Source organism: Tamandua tetradactyla, chromosome 11 (assembly GCF_023851605.1).
Source record: "Tamandua tetradactyla isolate mTamTet1 chromosome 11, mTamTet1.pri, whole genome shotgun sequence".
NCBI lineage: Eukaryota > Metazoa > Chordata > Mammalia > Pilosa > Myrmecophagidae > Tamandua > Tamandua tetradactyla.
This window is the reverse complement of record NC_135337.1, coordinates 34,614,159-34,634,133: the sequence shown is the minus strand read 5'-3', so window position 1 is coordinate 34,634,133 and position 19,975 is coordinate 34,614,159. Positions and strand designations below refer to the sequence as shown.

The following is a 19,975-nucleotide window of genomic DNA, read 5'->3' as shown; positions in this document are numbered from 1 at the left end:
ATATTTATTCTGTTTGGAGTTCTTTGGCCTTCTTTGAGTTGCATATTTATGCACTTTATAAGGGTTGGGAAGTTTTCCCCCATTGTATCCTCAACTATTCTTCCTAGCCCTTTGCTCCTCTCTTCTCCTTCTGGGACACCAAAGATTCTTACATTTGCGTGCTTTGTTTTGACTATCATTTCCCTGAGATTCCATTTTAAAATTTCCATCTTTTTTGCAAACACTTATTTGCTGTTTTGAGTATTTGAAGTCAGTTATCCTGTCCTCTATATCACTTATTCTTTCTTCTGTCTCTTCAACTCTGGTGTTGTGTGCCTCTAGTATGGTTTTTATTTGTCAACAGAGTCTTTAATCTTTGTGATAGCCACTGTTTTTCTATGTATTTTTTCAAATTCCTCTTTATGTTCTTCTACTATGTTCTTGATCTCCTTTATATCATTTGCCATCTCACTTATTTTATTAAGTAGAGTTATATGAACATATAACTGTGTCTCTTCTGGCGTTTTATTTTGGTTGTTAAGCAGGGCTGCATCTGTCTGCATTGTGATATGCTTAATGATCATCTGTGTCGCATGTAAATTTCTTGATTGATTTACTTTGGGAGTTGATTTCTTTCAGTAGTCTAAGGACTTGTGTTTGTGGAATGGATGTGCAGCAGGGGGCAGGGCATGAGGCAGGGCACAATTGTGCGGGGATTCGTTTCAGGGCAGGTATAGGCACAGGTTGGGGATGTTATAGAGGTGCTTGTGAAGGTGGATGCCCAGTGTCTAGGAAGGATGTAACTGTGTGGGTGCACCAGGCTGGGGAGCATAACCCTGTGTGCACTGATCTAGGGCACGGCGCCTTGAGCACATGCATAGAGCTGTGGCAGCAGTCCGGTGTTATGCCTTTACTTGTTGGGGGCAGATGTAACCCGGCTGCACAGGTCAATACCTTCTCAGAGCTGGGAAATGTGACTGAGGGCCGTGTGCATGCACAGGTCTAGGACTGCCATAAACGGACACTCCCAGAGCTGAATGATGTGATTGGGGGCCTGTGCGCATGGGCAGGTCTAGGAGTGCCGTAAACTGATGTGCAGAGCTGGTGGGGGGGCAAGGGTGTGCCACACTATGGGCGGGGGTTGGGGATATCCTGGGTATCGAGGTCAGTACCCATAGCCTTTAAGTGCTGGCATCAGCCGGCAGGGGACAGGGAGGGGGAGGTAGTGCTCAGGAGGGGTGCGGGAGAGGTGGTTTCGGCTGCACTTGGGGTGGGATGGGGGTGGGGTGGGGGTGGGTACACGCGCTGGGGGCTGGGGGAGCATGGGCTCTTAGAACGCTGTGAATGGGAGTGGGTGACAGGATTCGGGTGCATGGACTGTGGGGTGAGTCACGGGTCACAGGGGTGTACTGGTGAGGGTGGCATGGTCAAGGAACATGGTCTGACTTACTTCCTAGTCCCTGTCTCCCCATTCATGCACTCCCAAGGGCTCTGTGTTTCCGCGCCAGGGTCCAGCTTTCTGCTTCTCATTCCTTAGCCTCTTCAACCAGGGCAATCCTATTTGGTGCAGAAGGCTCTCCCAGGTCATTTACACTCTTGAATCACCATCTCAGTCGCCCTCCCGACCCTTCTCCAATTTCTCCATGGAGCAAGGCTGAACTTGACCTACTATACTCAGCCATCTTCCTGGAAGTCCTCTGAATATCAACACATAATTTTTGAACATCTATACCCAAATCTATACACCAGGCACTATGATGCATGCTGGAGATACATCAGTGAATCAAACTTATATAGTTCCTGCCTTCAGAAAGCTGATAATTTAGTGGGGAAAACAGATTTTAAACAAATAATCACATAAGTAAAACTATGTCATTATGCTTGGGATAATTTATGAAGGGGCATAACTTATTACTAGAAGAGCCAAACAGTTTAATATCTTTCAAAAAAGCCTTTTCTGAATACTTATTGTATACCAGACATTGTGCTAGGTGCTCGTAATACATCAATGAACATAAAAAATATGCACCGTACTCTGATAGAAATTCCATGTCTAGTGGGAAAGAAGATATCAAACAAACCATTACAATCAAGATGTTCAGAGAGGGTAACTTCAAGGTTTCTGGGAACATTTAGCTATGACGTCCTAAACCACTTGACAAGATGGATGAGTCTTGAGGACATAATGCTGAGTGAAATGAGCCAAACACAAAAGGATAGAAACTGTTTGATCCCACTTTTATGATCATAGTAAAGGTAAAATCAGAGGCTTATAATAAATAACATAGGGAACCAAGAGATACAGAGAAGCTTAAGATGGATGAACAGTTTGCTAATGATATTACTTAATTGTAAGGGAATAGATAGAAGTGAAGGTGATTCACTAGAGGGTCCATAAGTAATATGATCATATTGAAGGTGAACATGATTGAAAGGGGTTGTATAGATTCATGTGTTCCACCAATTAACACTACAAATATAAATAAGTTATTGGCGAACTACTTCAAAGGTTAAAAGCAAACAAAAAACCTTATAGAAACCTGTGAGATCTGAAACCATCCACCTGGCACACTCTAGCATTCACACAATAGCGTAAAACTCAGATCCTAAATTAGGAGACACTCAAGTGGGAAAAAATGAAAGAAACCAGACACAAAAGACTGTCTGTTCAATTTATAATTAAAAGTATGTAAATTGTATTTTATTTACTTCTCCAAGTGAATTAAAAAAAAAAATTCCTGCCTACATATTTCCACATTATTAAAATGAAAATATAACTGCCCCCTCCCCCCCAAAAAAAGTACAAAAGCCAGTTTCAGGTGTTGTGCCAGGTTATACTTTCTTTTGTAAGAAATAGAAGAATGCAAAAAGATATCCTCCTGTGGACAGTCTTTCCTTGAGATAGAAAAGTCCTCCAGATATCTCCCTTCTCTCAAATATTACATCTTTTAATCACAGAGAGGTGTTGCAGAACTGTTATTTGCAAGACAGATTGTGTTAAGGCAAGTACATTGCTCTGCAGTACAATTTTGGAAGTGTTTTCTTACTGGAAAAATATGCCCTTTTACATGTAAAAAGCTTTTCCTCTTGGAACACAATGTCAGAGTTTGTCAATCAAAACTTCATGCTTTGAAGACCGGGGTGGCTCAGCAGGCAGAGTTCTGGCCTGCCATGCTGGAGACCCCCGTTCGATTCTCAATGCCTGCCCATGCAAAAAAGCAAAACAAAACAAAAAAATCTTCGTGCTTATCTTATCCTGGATTACTTTATCTGATTCTGAAGTCTATCTTCACAGAGCCAGACTGGCTGCCTGTATTCAGCAAGCACAATCTGTGTGTGGCCTACTTGACCAGTTGAATTGGGGAGCCTACAATGAACTGAGTTTATGGGCTTGGTCAGGTCCTTTTTTTGTGGGCTGGAGGCAAGGAGAACAGCAGTGGGATTTGGAAACCCCCATTGCTGTACATATCTTCCTCTTGGGTCCTGACAGAGATAAAGATCATTGCCAGATAAAGAATGGAAAGTTTCCCGGAGCAGAGAAACACCGAGGCCATCTAGGAAAGAGAGGGTTTATCAGAGAAGCACAAACTAGAACCAGTAAATTGTTGGGAGATTGAAGCAGCTCTAGTCTCTCTGTCTGCTTCCTAGTCAGCACCGTCTCCTTCTTATGACCTCTCTGCACTTTATCTGTAATACATCTGTACTGCTTTCCTCTTTTTACCAACAAGCCAATTCCTCAATTCAAATGCTAGAGAGAGCTAGTCCTAATGACTTTGTTCATTGACACTGCCCTTTTGATTAGAGCTCTTTGTCCAAAGTGCCTTCATGAGCCATTAGCTAGCTGATGGGCAGGCTGCTCTCAGGCCAGGGGCCCACCTCTGGTGCATTTAGTGGTCAGTGATGCACAGACATCGGTCTAATGTGACTTCGCTGATCCCGGGAGTTATAGGCAGGGCAGTTTATACTGGAGGCAACTGTTGGAGTCCCTGGGCCTTGCATCTAGGCCAAGTCCTAATGCCATCACGAGCTTAATTTGCTTGATCAGTTAGCTCTCATGTTTCCTTATCGGTAAATAAGAGATAATAATGAAACCTATTTCACAGCATGGTGGTAAGGCTCAAGCAGGATAATATACATGTGAAAAGTTTTCTAAATTGTTAAATGTTATACTAATGATATTATTGTCAGAATGGGATAACCTCTGAAGCTACTTTAACTAATTTGGCTTCTCAGAACGATTGGACATTCATCTCGATCTGTGACAGGGAACAATCTCCTGCTACCCCAAGTTAAGGGTTGTCCAGGGTCCCTAGTAGGGATTCCTGGTCCTCAGAATCTCACAAAGCGCTGGGTGCTGTGTTGTGTGTGTGTGTGTGCATAATGAGTGACACAAGAGTAGAAGAATCTTCTACCTGTTCAGATCCTCTCCTCCCCTCCACCAACTCCCCATTTTTTCTCTGCTAATTTCGCCAAACTTCTTTAAAAAAAAAAAAAAGAAGAAAAACAGATAGGAAATTTTTAAAACGAGAATTGAAAAGAGAGAGAGAGGACAGTAAATCAGCAGATGTAACAAGATATTTTATTTGAGTTCCCCAAAAGGGCGGGGTAGGTCAGTCCGTAATTGAACTGCTGGGGAATTTTGGCTCATAAATTACCATCCTGCAGCTGCCAGTAAATATCAAGCCCTTTGTATGAAAAGTGGTCTTGACCTTGGGTAAAACTGCATCTGGGCACCCCTGGAATTCCCCGACTCACCGTGGAGGTAGAGAAATGAGGGTGTGACACTGGAATAAGTACAGTAGATTTACTGTTAAACTCACCAGGTCCCAATTGCACAAGGGGAAAAAGGAAGTGTGACTGGAGAGATACTTCTTTTACAGGCCCCCTGTTCCAAATCAGGAAACTGGGCCCTGTTTGAATAGGCTCAGGTTGCTTACATTTAGGTTGACACGTAAAAGGGCACTGAAGTATACTGCAGGAATTCGTAATTTATTCGTTGAAGGAGATTCGCAAAACTCTGCAAACTGGAATGTCTGGACCTACACAGACTCTACCTGATTCTGATGACTGAGACAGGCCCATGCAGGATCATGAGGGATAGGAAGATTAAATAGGAAAGCAGGAAAAGTAGAAGCAAACTTTTGGTATATTCCCTTGAGAGGAATACAGGAAGGGTAAGCAAGGGGAGATAGGGAAATGAAGAAGTAGATGAATCATTCTCCTCTATATTTGGCTGATTTCTTCATTGGCATTGGCAGATATGACTGCTAAATCTAAGTCCTGGGGTCCTGGCTTTCTTATTCCAGGGCTTTCTTTTTCCTCTCTGTTAATTAGGACATTGGAGAAATTGTCATGATAATTATAACGTCTAGACTAGGGGAACTACAGGAGGCAGAAAGAGAATATTTAATTGCAGACTTGAGAAAATACATGACAATAACAGGATTTCCAAAAGCTTTCTCCAGAACAATACTATTGGGAGCTGTGTTCCTTGGGATTGCTCTGACATCATCTGTTATGTAAGGGGAACCTTGGGTGTTTTGTCTGAGCATTTAAGATGGTCAAGATTCTCATTTCTGGAGAAGATTCTAGGGTTCTTTGGAGAAAACTGGACTGCAGTGCCTTGATCTTTCTCACTTTTGCCCTCAGATTGTGTCATCATAAAGGGTGATAGGGGCAGAATTTCTTGCCCAGATTAAACGTCATTGACTGATTCTTTTGAAGAGATAGGAAAAGAGTGATCAGATCCAGAGAACTCTTCATTTGCCAAGTTTGGGGGTGGGAGGGTGTCATCATATTTTCCCTTCCATATTTCAATGACATGCTTTCTCTCGACTTCTGGTGGAAGAACCAAGAACAAGTAGGATGTTTTCCTTTCCAATATATTGGTATCCAATTAACTAGGAATCCCTACTAATCAGAATTTCTCCATTTGGAGAGGAAAACGTATTGTTCATAATGATGCCTGGAAGGCGCCAGGCCAAGCTCAGTTGCCTTTTCCTTTCCCCAAATGGAAGTGTAACTATTGTTTCTGCTGAATATACATATAAAACTAACTTATTGTAAAGCTTCAACAATGTAAAACGGAAAGTGAAAAATCCCTTTGTAAATTTCACTTCATAGTTACTCTGCAGTTAATCACTTAACAGATTAGTGTAGATTCTTACAAAATTTTCATGCATATAAATATATACATTATATATATATATATATATATATATATATAACATTCATGCACATGAGATCGTGTCATACATATTGTTGAATAACTTTTTTCACTTAATATATCATAAACATCCATATAAAACACATCGAGCTACCTCAACCTTTTCATTTGCTACATAGCATTCTCTAGTCTAGACTGATTTAAGTAAACGTCTGTTCATGAATATTTAGGTTGCTTCCTATTCTTTGCTATTAAAATCAATTCTGCAATGGCATCTTAGCTTAGTTTTGACTTTAAGTTTTTTTATCATTTATTCTTAACATTTTTAATTGTGAAATATATATACAAAGAGCAATAAATTTTATAGTATATTGTAACAACTAGTTTTAGAACAGATTTCAAAGTTTGGTACGGATTTCAGTTATACAATTTCAGGTTTTTCTTTCTAGCTGCTCCAAGACGTTGGAGAATATCAAGAAATATCAATACAATGATTCAGTAGTCATATTCATTTGTTAAATACTAACTCCTCTGTTATAACTCCTTCTTCTTCTTTCATCCCTCTACCAATCCTTAGGGAGATTAGGGTTATGCCCATTCTATCTTTTTCATGTTAAAAATGGTGTCTATAATATCGAATAGGGGCATGGAACTGATTGATGTTCTCAATTCAGTGGATTTCGGGGCCTTGTCAAAGATCAATCGACCATAGATTTGATGGTCTATTTCTGCACTCTCAATTCAATTCTATTTATCAATATGTCTGTCTTTGTGTCTGTATCATGCTGTTTTGGTCACTGTGCTTTGTAATACACTTTAAAATCGGGAAATGTTAGTCGTCCCACTTCATTCTTCTTTTTTAGAATATTTTTGACTATTCAGGTTCTCTTTTCCTTCCAAATAAATTTGACAACTAGCTCTCTGCAAAGTAGGTTGTTGGCATTTTGATTGGTATTTCATTGAATGTGTGGATCAATTTGTGTAGAATTAACATCTTAATGACATTTAACCTTCCTTTCCATGAGCATGGAATGTCTTTCCACCTATTAAGATCTTTGATTTCTTTTAGCAGTGTTCTGTAGTTTTCTGTGTACAAGTCCTTTATATCTTTGGTTAAGTTTACTCTTAAATATTTGATTCTTTTAGTTGTTATTATGCATGGAATTTTTTCTTAATTGTCTCCTCAGTTAGGTCATTGCTTGTGTGTAGAAACTACTGATTTTTGCACATTAATCTTGTATTCCACCACTTTGCTGAGTTTGTTTAGCTCAAGTAGCTTTGAGGTAGATTTCTCAGGATTTTCCAAGTATAGGATCATGTCATCTGCAAATGAAAGTTTTACTTTTTTGTTTCTGATTTGGATGCCTTTTCTTCCTTCCTTCCTTCGTTCCTCCCTTCGTTCCTCCCTTTGTTCCTTCCTTCGTTCCTTCGTTCCTTCGTTCCTTCATTCCTTCCTTCCTTCCTTCCTTCCTTCCTTCCTTCCTTCCTTACTCCCTCCCTCCCTCCCTCTCTTTCTTTCTTTTACCCTATTGCTCTAGCTAGAACTTCTACTCCAATGATGAATAATAGCAGTGACAGTAGGCATCCGTTTCTTGTTCCCAATCTTTGGGGGAATGCTTTCTGTCTCTCACCATTAGCAATGATGCTGCTGGTGGGTTTTTCATATTTGTCTTTTATCATATTGAGGAAGTTTCTTTAGAGTCCTACCTTTTAAAGTATCTTTACCAGAAAAGGATGCTGAATTTTGTCAAATACTTTTTCAGCATCAATCAAGATGACCATGTGATTTTTCTCTTTCAATTTGCTAATGTGTTGTATTATATTGATTGATTTTCTTGTGTTGAACCCCCTTGCATTCCCTGGTATAAATCCCACTTGTTCTTGTGGTGTATAATCCTTTTTTATCTCCCCCGGTGTTGTGTTTTTATTGATTATTAAGAATGAACACTTCAAAACATATAACAGGAAAAGAAAATAATATAACAGACACCTGTGTACATACCAATAAGTATAAAAATATGATAACATACTGTTATATTTGCTTCACAGAACCTCCCACCCTTCCTATTTCATGCCTTCCCATTTTGTGCCTTCCAGAGGTAACCACGTTGATATGTATCATTCTGATGGATGTTTTTATACTTTTGCTCTCCATATCTTTATCTATAATACAATATATACTATTGTTTGGGTTTTTTAAAACTTTTTTTATTGCATAGTATAACATATACTACTTTGTAGCAAAGAAATTAAAAAGCAATAGTTTTCAAAACACTCTTCAAAAAGTAGTTATAGAATAGATCCCAGAGTTTGTCATGGGCTACCATACGATCCTCTCATATTATTCCTTCTAGCTGCTTCACAATATAGGAGACTAGAGGGCTTAAATACTTTTTTGTCATCATAATCAACTTTTTTTCCTTCTTTTTTTTTGTGAACAACAACATATATACAAAAAAGCTATATATTTCCAGCACGGCATCGCAATTAATTATAGAACATATTTCAGAGTTTAACATGTGTTACAATGTCACAATTTTAGGTTTTTACTTCTAGCTGCTCTAAAATATTGGAGACTAAAAGAGATATCAATTTAATGATTCAGTATTCATATTCATTTGTTAAGTCCTGTCTTCTATGTATAATTCCACCATCACCTTTGATCTTTTCATACCTCTCATTGGGTTGTTTGGGCTATGGCAACTCTAAATGTTTGATTTTGGAAGGGTCTGTCACTAATATGGGGTAGGAAGATGGAACTATCTGATGTGCTGGAGAGGGTAGGCTAGGTTTCAGGACTTACCTGGACCAGCAACCCATCTGGAAGTTGTAGGTTTCTGGAAAGTTACTCTAGTGCCTGGAACCCTTGTGGAATCTTATATATTGCCCTAGGTGTTCTTTAGGATTGACTGGAATGGTCCCGGTTGGGGTTGGAGGTTATGATAGGTAGCAAGGTCTACCTGAAGCTTGTGTAAGAGCAACCTCTAGAGTAGCTTCTCAACTCTATTTGAACTCTCTCTGCCACTGACACTTTATCAGTCACACTGCTTTCCCCCATTTGGTCAGGATGTAATTACTGATCCCACGGTGCCAGGCCTAGATTCATTTCTGGGAGTAATCTCCCACGTCACCAGGGAGACTTTCATACCTGGATGGCATGTCCCACGTAGAAGGGAGGGCAAGGATTTCACTTGCAGCATTGGGCTTAGAGAGACTGAGGCCACATCTGAGCAACAACAGAAGTCCTCCTGAAGTAACTCTTAGACATGCCTATAGGTAGTCTAAGCTTCTATGCTACCTATATAAGTGTCACAAGAGTAAGCCTCATGATCAAGGGCATGGCCTATTGATTTGGGTGTCCTAAAGTTTGACACAATGTCAGGGGATTCCCTGATGGTAAGGTTTAAGTTCCATAGTCTTTCTCCCCTCCCTCAAGGGTCTTGGCCAATACTTTTTGATTATCTGCTTAATATACTCAAGTTTGTTTCCAGGCATTACAATAATCGATACAGGATTAAAGGACTTCTTTCTCATTCTGTGCTCCCTGTGTTTCAGTTGTTCAAATGAGCTATACAGACAGATTGAATTAATTATACACTACAGAAAATTTCAGTTCCAGGTCAAATAAACCTTTCTTCCACTGAGTATGTGTGGTTTTAAAATACAGACACTGTCTTCCTTACCCCTATGTTCTGATATACTTTAACCCCAACCTGTTCGGCTTTGTTCTTATCTCTAAATAGCAGGTTATATATATAAAACAGCCTCTCAAAATCCAGAAATAATAATCACCACTCCGGACTTAATGTGTCTGCTCTAAAAGCTTACAATCTAGGCCCCTGTTTTCTTCTAAGCATTTTCTAAAGGTGACCATACCATTGTTGTTTTTTTGTTTCTGGCTTATTTTGTCTTACCAAATGTCCCACGTGTTCATTCACATCTTTGCATGCCTCACGACATTGTTCCTTTTTGTAGCAGCACAGCCTTCATTTGTAAGTATAGCACCATCGTTCTGTGGTGTATAATTATTTCACTGTGTCATTGGATTAGATTTGCAAGTATTCTTTTGAGAATTTTTGCATCTCTGTTCACTAGGGTGATTGGCCTGTAGCTTTCTTTTCTTGTAGTATCTTTACTCAGTTTTGGTATTAGACTGATGTTAGCTTCATAAAATGAGTTAGGTAATGTTCCCTTTTCCTCTTTTTTTTTTTTGGAAGAGTTTGAGCAGGATTGGTGTTAGCTCTTTTTGTAATGTTTGATAAAATTCTCCTGTGAAGCCATCTGGCCTTAAGCTTTTCTTTGTAGGAAGTTTTTTGATGACTGATTAAATCTTTTTACTTGTAATTGGTTTGTTGAGATCTTCTATTTTTTCTTTAGTCAGTGTAGGTTGTTCATGTGTTTCTAGGAATTTGTCCATTTCATCTGTTGTCTAGTTCATTGGCGTATGGTTGTTCATAGTATCCTCTTGTGTTTATTTTATTTTATTTATTTATTCAGGATCCATAGTAACAACCTCCCTCTCATTCCTGATTTTGTTTATTTGTATCCTCTCTCTTTTTTCTTTGTCAGCCTAGCCAGGGGTCCATCAATTTTATTGATTTTCTCAAAGAACCAACTTTTGGTTGTATTGATTCTTTCTATTTTTATTTTGTTGTTGTTCTCCCATTTACTTATTTCTGCTTTAGTTTTTGTTATTTCTCTTCTTCTACTGGCCCTGGGGTCAGTTTGCTGTTATTTCTCCAGTTCCTCCAGGCAAGCAGTTAAGTCCTTGATTTTGTTTATTCTCCTCCTTTTCCTAAATTTTCTTTTTAACATGGGCAAGCACCGGGAAACAAACCTGGGTCTCCGGCATGGCAGGCAAGAATCTGCCACTGAGCCACCATCGCACCACCCCTCTCCTTTTTTAATATAGGCATTTAGGGCAATAAGCTTCCTTCCTAGCACTACCTTTGCCATATCCCATAAGTTCTGAAATGTTTTATTCTCATTTTCTTTCATCTCCAGATATTTATTGATTTTTCTTGCAATTTCTTCTTTGACTCATGATTATATGAGTGTGTTATTTAATATCCATATATTTGTGAAAGTTTGGTTTCTTTGGTGGTTATTGATTTCTAGCTTCATTCTGTTATGGTCTGAAAGAGTGCTTTGAATAATTTCAATCTTTAAAAATTTGTTAACACCTGTTTTTGTGTCCTAGCATATGGGCTATCCTGGAGAATGTTCTATGATTTCTAGAGAAGAATATGTATTCTGGTGTTTTGGGGTGTAAGATCTATACATGTCTTTTAGGTCTAATTCATTTATCACATTGTTTATGTATTCTATTTCTTTAGTGATCTTCTGTTTGGTAATTCTTTCTATAGAGAAAAGTGGTGTATTGAAGTCTCCCACTATTACTGTATGTCCGCGACTTCTCGCTCAGCGTCAAGCCCCCGGCCGGCGGGTGAGACAATGAGGAGAGACAGAGAGACGCAGACAAATCCGCGCTGGTGAGAAACACAGATCCAAGACACGTAGCAGTTGTAAGCACAGACCTTTACTGGAGTTAAGCTTGCATTCTCTGTTACAGGTTCCGCGCGGGACAGGATACCCCGCGGGGGAGCGACCTCTATGCGGCCGTCAGGTACGGCTCCCTGCGGGTCGTCTCCACCCACCCCGTCCGGGTAACCTCTTATATACTGTGCCCAAACCCAATAGGTTAGTGCCACGTATACAGAGGTGATTGGAAGATAGGGTTGGTGGGCGTGTGCGTCATTTGCGGAAGCAGGATGTGAGCGCCATCTTGGCTCACTCGATGGGCGGGGGGAACTCTAGAGCAGGCTGCAGCGTGTCCACTAGGCCAAACCCGGAAAGCGGCTCTCTACAACTGTAGAAAGTCTATTGCTCCCTTCAGTTTTGCCAATGTTTGCCTTATGCACTTTGGAGCTCTTTGATTGGAAGCGTAAATATTTATAATTTTGTTTCTTCTTGGTGAATTGTTCCTTTTATTAATATGTAGTGTCCTTCCTTGCTTCTTATGATATTTTTGCATTTAAAGTCTATTTTGTCTGATATTAGTATAGCTACCCCTGCTTTCTTTCTGTTACAGCTTGTATGGAACATCTTTTTCCATTTTCACTTTCACTTTCAATCTATTTGTAGCATTGGGTCTAAGATGAGTCTCTTGTAAGCAACATATAGATGGGCCATATTTTCAAATCCATTCTGCCAAAGAACATCTTGTCCCCCGCCCTGCTGGATAGATCTTTGTTGGGCATGGGTGGGCCAAATAGTTCGACTTTACAGCTCCCTTCAGTGCTCAGATAATTTCCAAGAACTAGACTTGGGCTTCCCTCTTCTTGGCACTGATACAAGTCCACGCCACTCTTCAAGTCCCTTTTTAATGGAATGTTCCAATAACACAATTTCTTAGTCTACTTGTTGGTACATTTGATTGAAGGGATTGGATTAGCAGGAGGGAGAGTAAAAGAAAGTTGGATTTTGAGAAGGATGGTAGAGGTTGAGTACTGCCTCCAGCTCTTAGCAGTTGTGGGAACTGGTGAGGCTCTGAGCACCTTTGTGGGTCTCTGGCCACCTAGAAGATGAGGGTCCTAGCTTGTGCCTTTCGTGCCCTATAATGTACTTATGAAAAGATGTTGAAATCAGAGTGAGATAATATATACTAAAGTCCTATGTAACTGTAAAGCATTACACAGTTAAAAAGAACAGTAAGAAATTTATTTTTAGACAGAAACTGGCAAATTTTGCTGTAGATGTCAAGATAACAAATATCTCAGGCTCTATAAGCTAAAGGTTAAAATCTAGGATCCTCTGTAGGTACTTCTCCAGCCATTTACAGAAACCAGAAAACAGTGTCATAGTTCCTCAAAAAGTTCAGTATAGCACTGCTGAAACACACAGCAATTTTATTTTTAGGTATGTACACAGAAGAATTGGAAACAGATGTTCAAACAAATGATTGGGCACAAATCCAAAGCAGAACTACTTACAATATCCAAAAGGTGGAAACAACCCAGGTGCCATCAACTGCTGAATGGACACACACACACACATGCAAAAAAGTGATCTATCTGCAATGGAATACTATTCAGCCCTAAAAAGGAATAGAGCATATATACATGCTACAGTCTGGATAAACCTTGAAAACATGATGCTAAATGGAAGATGCCAGACACAAAAGTCACATATCGTGTTGTTCCATTTATGTGAAATATATGGAATATACAAATCCATTCAGACATAAAGCAGATTGGTGACCCAGGGTCTGGGGCTAAGGGACCAGAGGGGATGACTGCTTAATGGATATGGGGGTTTTCTTTTGGGCTGATGAAAATGTGATGGAAGTAGATGGAAGTGATGGTTGCACAACATTATGAATATATTAAATGCCACTGAATTGTTCACTTTATTATTTTTCTCTTTTTTTTTGAATTGCTCACTTTAAAGTTGTCAGTTTTACATTATGTGAGTTTTATGTCAATCAAAATAAAAAACAACAACATTCTTAGCTTGTGGGTAGTACACAGCTAAACAGTGGCTGGATTGGCTTGCAGGCCAGTATGCCAACCCTAAATTTAGAGTCTTAGAATCTTTTCATTTTAGAATAAAGACTGTTATTTTGTAAAAAAATTTTCACTTTGCTGAAATATAGCTTATAAGAATAAGCTGCACCCAGTAAAAGTTGTACAGTTCTGAGTCTTTTCCCTGTGTGTGTGTTTTTTTTAATGCTTTTTGTTTGTAAAATATAACATATATACAAAAAAAACCAATAAATTCCCAAGTACATTTTAACAAGTAGTTATAGGACAGATTTAAAAGTTTGGTATGGGTTACAGCTCCATAATTTTTCATATTTTCTTATAGTTGCTCCAAGACACTGGAGACCAACAGAAATATCAATATAGAGATTCAACAGTCACACATTTATTAATCCTATCTTCTCTGTTATACACATTCTCTTTAAATAGCATATAGGGCAGGCCACGGTGGCTCAGCAGGCAAGGACGCTTGCCTGCCATACCAGAGGACCTGGGTTCGATTCCCGGTGCCTGCCCATGTTAAAAAATAATAATAATAAATAAATAAATAGCATATACACATAAACGCAATAAATTTCAAAGTATGTTGCAACAATTAGTTGCAGAACTGATTTCAGAGTTTGGTATGGATTACAATTCCACAATTTTAGGTTTTTATTTCTAGCTGCTCTAAGATACTGGAGGCTAAAAGAAATATCATTATAATGATTCAGCACTCATACTCATTTGTTAAACCTGGCCTTCTCAGTATAACTCCACCATCACCTTTGCTCTTTCTCCCATTCTTTAGGGGTATTTGGGCTATGGCTATTCTAACTTTTTCATGTTGGAAGGGGCTGTTGATAATATGGGATAGGGGGACAGAACTAGTTGATGTTCTGGAAGGGCTGGTCCCTCGGCATTTCAGGACATATCTGGTCCAGGGACCCACCTTGAGATTGTAGGTTTTGGAAAGTTACCCTAATGTGTGGAACCATTGTAGTATCTTATATAATGCCCTAGGTATTCTTTAGGATTGGCAGGAATGGTTTTAGTTAGGGTTTGGCAAGTTATGATAAGTAGCAATGTCTAACTGAAGCATGCATAAGAGTGATCTCCAGTGAAGCCTCTTAACTTTATTTGAACTCTCTCAGCCATTTGTTACATTTTTTTCCCCTTTTGTTCAGGATGGCATTGTTGATCCCATGGGGCCAGGGCCAGAGTCATCCCTGGGGGTCATCTCCCATGCCACTAGGGAGACTTTCATCCTTGGATGTCATGTCCCACATAGCGGGAAGGGCAATGGTTTCATTTGCAGAGTTGGGCTTAGAGAAAGAAAGGACACATCTGAGCTCCTTCAGAGGTGACTCTAAGGCATACCTATAGGTAGGCTAAACTTCTCCACTACATATATAAATTTCACAAGAGCAAGCCTCAAGATCAAGGGGTTGGCCCATTGATTTGGGTATCCCTAATGTTTGGCACAATATCCTGGGTTTCCCCGTTGGTAAAGTTTAATAGTTCCATTTTTCTCCCCTATCCCTCAAGAGACTTTGCCAATACATTTTGATTATCTGCTTAATATACTCTGGGATGTATCCAGGCATTACATTAATCTATGCAGGATTAAAGACTCTCATTCTTAATCTGGGCTCCCTGTGTTTGGATTGTTTAAATGATCTATCCAGACAGATTGAGTTAGATTATGTGCTACAGAAAACCTAGGTTCTGGACGTCATAAAACTTTTTTGCTTTGCTCTTAAAGAGTAGGTGAAGTTCTAACATAAAGATAATGTCTTCCTTTCCTGTATTCTTAATTCTGAATTAAGGTAATTCTGAATTACCACAATTAAGCTATAGAACATTACCATCACCTCAAAAAGTTTCTTTATACCCCTTTACAGTCAGCTTCCCCAGAAAACTATTACCCTTTCTGACACTATTGATTAATAGTACACTTTCTAAAGTTTCACATAAATGGAACCACACAGTAGATACACTTTTTGAGTCTGGTTTCTTTCATTTGGCATTTTTTGAGATTCATCCATGTAGTGGCCCTTATCACTAGTTTGTCCCTTTTTATTTCTGAGTAATATTCCATCGTATGAACGTTCCATAATTTGTTTATCCATTCACCTGTTAATGGATATATGGATTGTTTCCAGTTTTGGACCATTATGAATCAAGTTGCTATACACATTTGTATAGAGGTCTTTGTGTGGCTATATGTTTTCAATTCTCTTGGTTATGAACTTTAAAAGAAACTACCAAACTAGTACCATTTTACATTCCTACCAGCAGTGTATTGGAGTTCCAGTTATTCTATAATCTTCCCAATATTTGGCATTGTAAGACTAGCCATTCTAAGGACTATGTAGTAATATATCATTATGGCTTTAATTTGCATTTCCGTAATGAGTAATGCTGTTGAGCATCTTTTCACAAGCTTTTGATCATTTGTGTCTCTTATTTTCTGATTTGTCTGTTCAAATATTTTGCCCATTGTCATAAAAAACAAAACTGGTTGTTGTCTTCTTAGTACTGAGTTGTAAGCATTCTCTATATATTTTAGCTACAAGTCCTTTGTCAGATATATGTTTTGCAAAAATTTTCTCCCAATCTATGGTTTGCCTTTTTATTTTCTTAATGGTCTTTTTCAAATAGCAAACTTTTTTATTGTAATAAAGTCCATGTTTTTGAAAGATAAAAAAAAAACCCCACAAAAAACCCAACTTAGTGGCCAGCCTATTTTTTTGTTGAGTACATATAATACTTTTTAAAATTATTTGAAAATTGTCAACTGTATGTTAATTAGATTATTAGATTATCAAAATGCCCATCATAGGCTTCAATAACAGAATTTGCTGTATTTATGTGGCCTCAGGTAGTGACTCAAATTTAAATGCCACCTGTTCTAGTTTGCTAGCTGCCGGAATGCAACACACCAGAGACAGATTGGCTTTTTTTTTTTTTTTTTTTCCATTTTTTTTTTTTATTAATTAAAAAAAGAATTAACAAAAAGATTGGCTTTTAATAAAAGGGGATTTATTTTGTTGGTTCTTCAGAGGAAAGGCAGCTAACTTTCCACTGAGGTTCTTTCTTACGTGGAAGGCACAGGATGGTCTCTGCTGGTCTTCTCTCCAGGCCCCTGGGTTCCAACAACTTTCCCCTGGGTGAATTCTTTCTGCATCTCCAAAGGCCTGGGCTGAGCTGCAAGTGCTGACATGAGGAATGCCGAGCTGCTTGGATGTGCTACTTGTTGTGCTCTCTCATTTAAGCACCAGCCAATTAAGTCAAACATCATTCATTGCAGCAGACACGCCTCCTAGCTGACTGCAGATGTAATTAGCAACAGATGAGGTTCACTTACCATTGGCTCATGTCCGCAGCAACAGAACTAGGTATGCTCACCTGGCCAAGTTGACAACTGAATCTAACTAACACACCACCTTACATCTTTTTTTTTTTTTTTAATATGACAACTGGGTAATGTAGGGGAAAAGGAATATATTAGATCTCTGTCAACCATTTTTGTCAATTTTTTTCCCTAAATGAGCAGTCTATGAAAGTCTGTCAAGAATGAAAACACAGTTCTTTCAGAAAGACCATACCCACATGTGCATGCATGTGTACAAAATGCACACACACATGTGCAAGGTCCCTTACAAAACATGCTGACACTCCTAGGGAGTGGGGGAAGAAGTTTGTCTAGGGTCGTAATGATGTATTATTGAGTGCTTACTATGTGTCAGGTACTGGGCTGAATGGATTATTTTGTTTAATTCTCACAGCAATGACCATGTGAAGTGGGCACCATTGTCATTTCGACTTTACAGATAAAGAAACTGTCTTAGAGTAAAATTTGTCCAGGTCCCTCAGCTTGTGTCAGAGATAAGATCCAAACACCAACTGTATGTGTCCCTATATGCTTTAACTACCACCCACACAATGAGAATAATACTATACTGAGCTGTGTTCCTTGGGATTACACACCCATTTTATAATTTCCCTTTGGTGCAGTGAGAGAAATGTATTATATGTCAATGATACAATTTACCTAGCAATATAACTAAATTGTTGCACACTAAGATAATCTAATACCCAATCCATATTCAGATTTCCCAACTTGTTCCCCAATATTTTTTATCCCCAATATTTTAAACTCTGTTTCATGTTAGTGATAGCTTATAATAACCAACGATTACATCTCAGCCATTTATTATTATTTTTAGATAATTTTTATATGGTATCTCTTCATTCTTATTTTGGTATTCATTGATTTTGAGGGTAAACTGTTTTGAGGTTTTGAGCATTTTATTTCATCCTCAAGAAGAATTTTCACAACATAGGGACTTCATTTTTAAGTGCACATTTGCCAATTTTCTTGAAGTAAAATTTAGAAGATCCTGGTATTGAATCTTCTCTCTGGTAAGATAAAGCTCAAGAAACAAGATTCTGGAAGGATGGAGAGAAGTGGCTAAGAGACACAAGGGCTGTCCCTCATAAATAAGAAATTTTGCCAAGTCACAATTGTTCTTCATTTTCAGGTAAATTAACGGGCATCAATGGAAGCATGCAGAGGCGAGTTCTCAGTGCGCCATAGATTGGCTCCTAGAAGGGCTGTATTTTCAACATGGAATTCGGGAGGGTGGTTATAGCCCATTAGTACCAGTTTCTTGACTGCTGAAGATGGCTTTCTTATTGGTTTCTCCAGTTATATCCTCCAGAGGTTACTCTAATAGTTGTCCTGGGGTAAAAACTGGAGTAGAGTTACAGAAAGCAACTGTAGGACTTAGAGGAGCCTATTCCTTGGTTAAGTTTTAAAACTTAACATTTTTCTTTTTTCCCCTGTAACCTCTGGAAGCAAAAAAAAAAAAAAAGATAAAGAAATTAAAATGTATAAAAAGTCTTTCATCTCTTATTAATTAAGGAACTGAACATCAAATTATGACCTTTCTTCCCTTAGTAACTCATATAGGGAAGAATGGTGTACCTTCCATAAGGGATATCAATTACCAGGGCTAGGGCAACGGTTTTGCCAAAATAACTAAAATCAGACCATGTGTTCTGTTTTCTTCTAAGCAGGTTTGGGGTAAGTGCAGGGGGAAAGTTAAGTTCCCAGAGTCAATAAGTTTTGTTCAGTGACCTCAGTCAGAACAAGTGGATTCCTAGAAAAAGCCAAGGCCAACCACTTCCCAGCTGCGGTTCTCCTCACCCCCCACCCCCACCCCACCTCACTTGATACCTCTTTTTAGAGTTCATGAAAAGGATGTGGTAGGAGGGGAGGGGATAGCAGAGAAGCAAGAGGTCAACAGCTGTTCAGGACTCAAGTGTGTGTTAACAAAAGCTCTTTGGGTTTACCTACCTGATTTACTGCTTCCACTGATTAGCTGAGTGACCATGGACGAATACCTTCACTTCACTAGAACTTTTCTCATCCTCATCTGATAAGTCTGAGGTCTGGTAATTAGAGTGAGATGATCTCTGGGTGCCTCTTCAGACTCAACAACTATGGCTCTCTTCTGTGATTCTTGTAGACTACTTGCCTCATTCAAGACAAAGTTGTCATGGGACAGAGCAAAGAGTGTGCTTTTTGCAAGGGTCTGTTAAAAAAATTCAGTAGCCTTTCTTTTAGGAGAATTCACTTCCTTACAAGGATGTGCTTCTTTAAAAACAAGTACAAGGATTGGATTAATCAGAATTATATGTACCAGCCTTCAATTATTTAAGCAAACCAACCAGCTGCCTAAACTTAATTCACACAAACTAGATTACAAAGTGGTGTTTTGTTCAGTGGGAACCTCATTTCTAAGCTGAAGAGGGCAAACGTCCTAGTTTTTGCTTTGTAGGAAAGGTGTTTAAGAATTTGTTTTGTTTCCCTTGCATTAAACATTAAGAAGATTTCAGTTGCAAAAGAGAAATTGGCCAAAAGATGCTTCATTTTTGAATGAAAAATATTGGCAGTCAGTGGAAATCCTCTGTGTGTTTCCTGTGTCTCTCATTTATACAATGTTTCAAGTTTAAAAGCCCTTTACTGTCATTAGCTAATTACCTCCCATGGGCTACAGGGTAGTTAGGGGAAATATCGGAACCAAGCCAGCTTTTAGAGCTGAGAGATGTACAAGTGTCCCTACCAGCCCTAATTCAGGGTGTAGCTGTTTCACCATTTTTTCCACACACAGATTGATTAGTTAATGAGTGGTTACTCAATCCCTAAAGTTCTTTTTCCAGACCTGACATCTTCTCAAGGAGTACAAGTTACAGAAGCAGAACTTTTTCTGATAGCATCTCTTGTTAAGTGTCTTGAAAA

The 19,975-nt window shown here is 38.9% G+C and overlaps 2 long non-coding RNA genes across 4 annotated transcripts in view; one reads left to right on the top strand and one right to left on the bottom strand.

Moving 5' to 3' along the window:
* LOC143650049 (uncharacterized) overlaps positions 1–19,975 on the bottom strand; it is a 69,537-nt gene that overhangs the window by 40,512 nt on the left and 9,050 nt on the right. The window lies entirely within an intron of this gene.
* LOC143649466 (uncharacterized) overlaps positions 1–19,975 on the top strand; it is a 45,096-nt gene that overhangs the window by 21,726 nt on the left and 3,395 nt on the right. The window contains exon 3 of one of the 2 annotated variants that reach the window (XR_013159011.1): positions 18,213–18,312. The exons of the other annotated variant lie outside the window; for it this stretch is intronic. This is a non-coding gene — a long non-coding RNA (uncharacterized LOC143649466). Of the gene's footprint in view, positions 1–18,212; positions 18,313–19,975 lie in introns of those variants that run through there. 2 annotated transcript variants of the gene reach the window in all.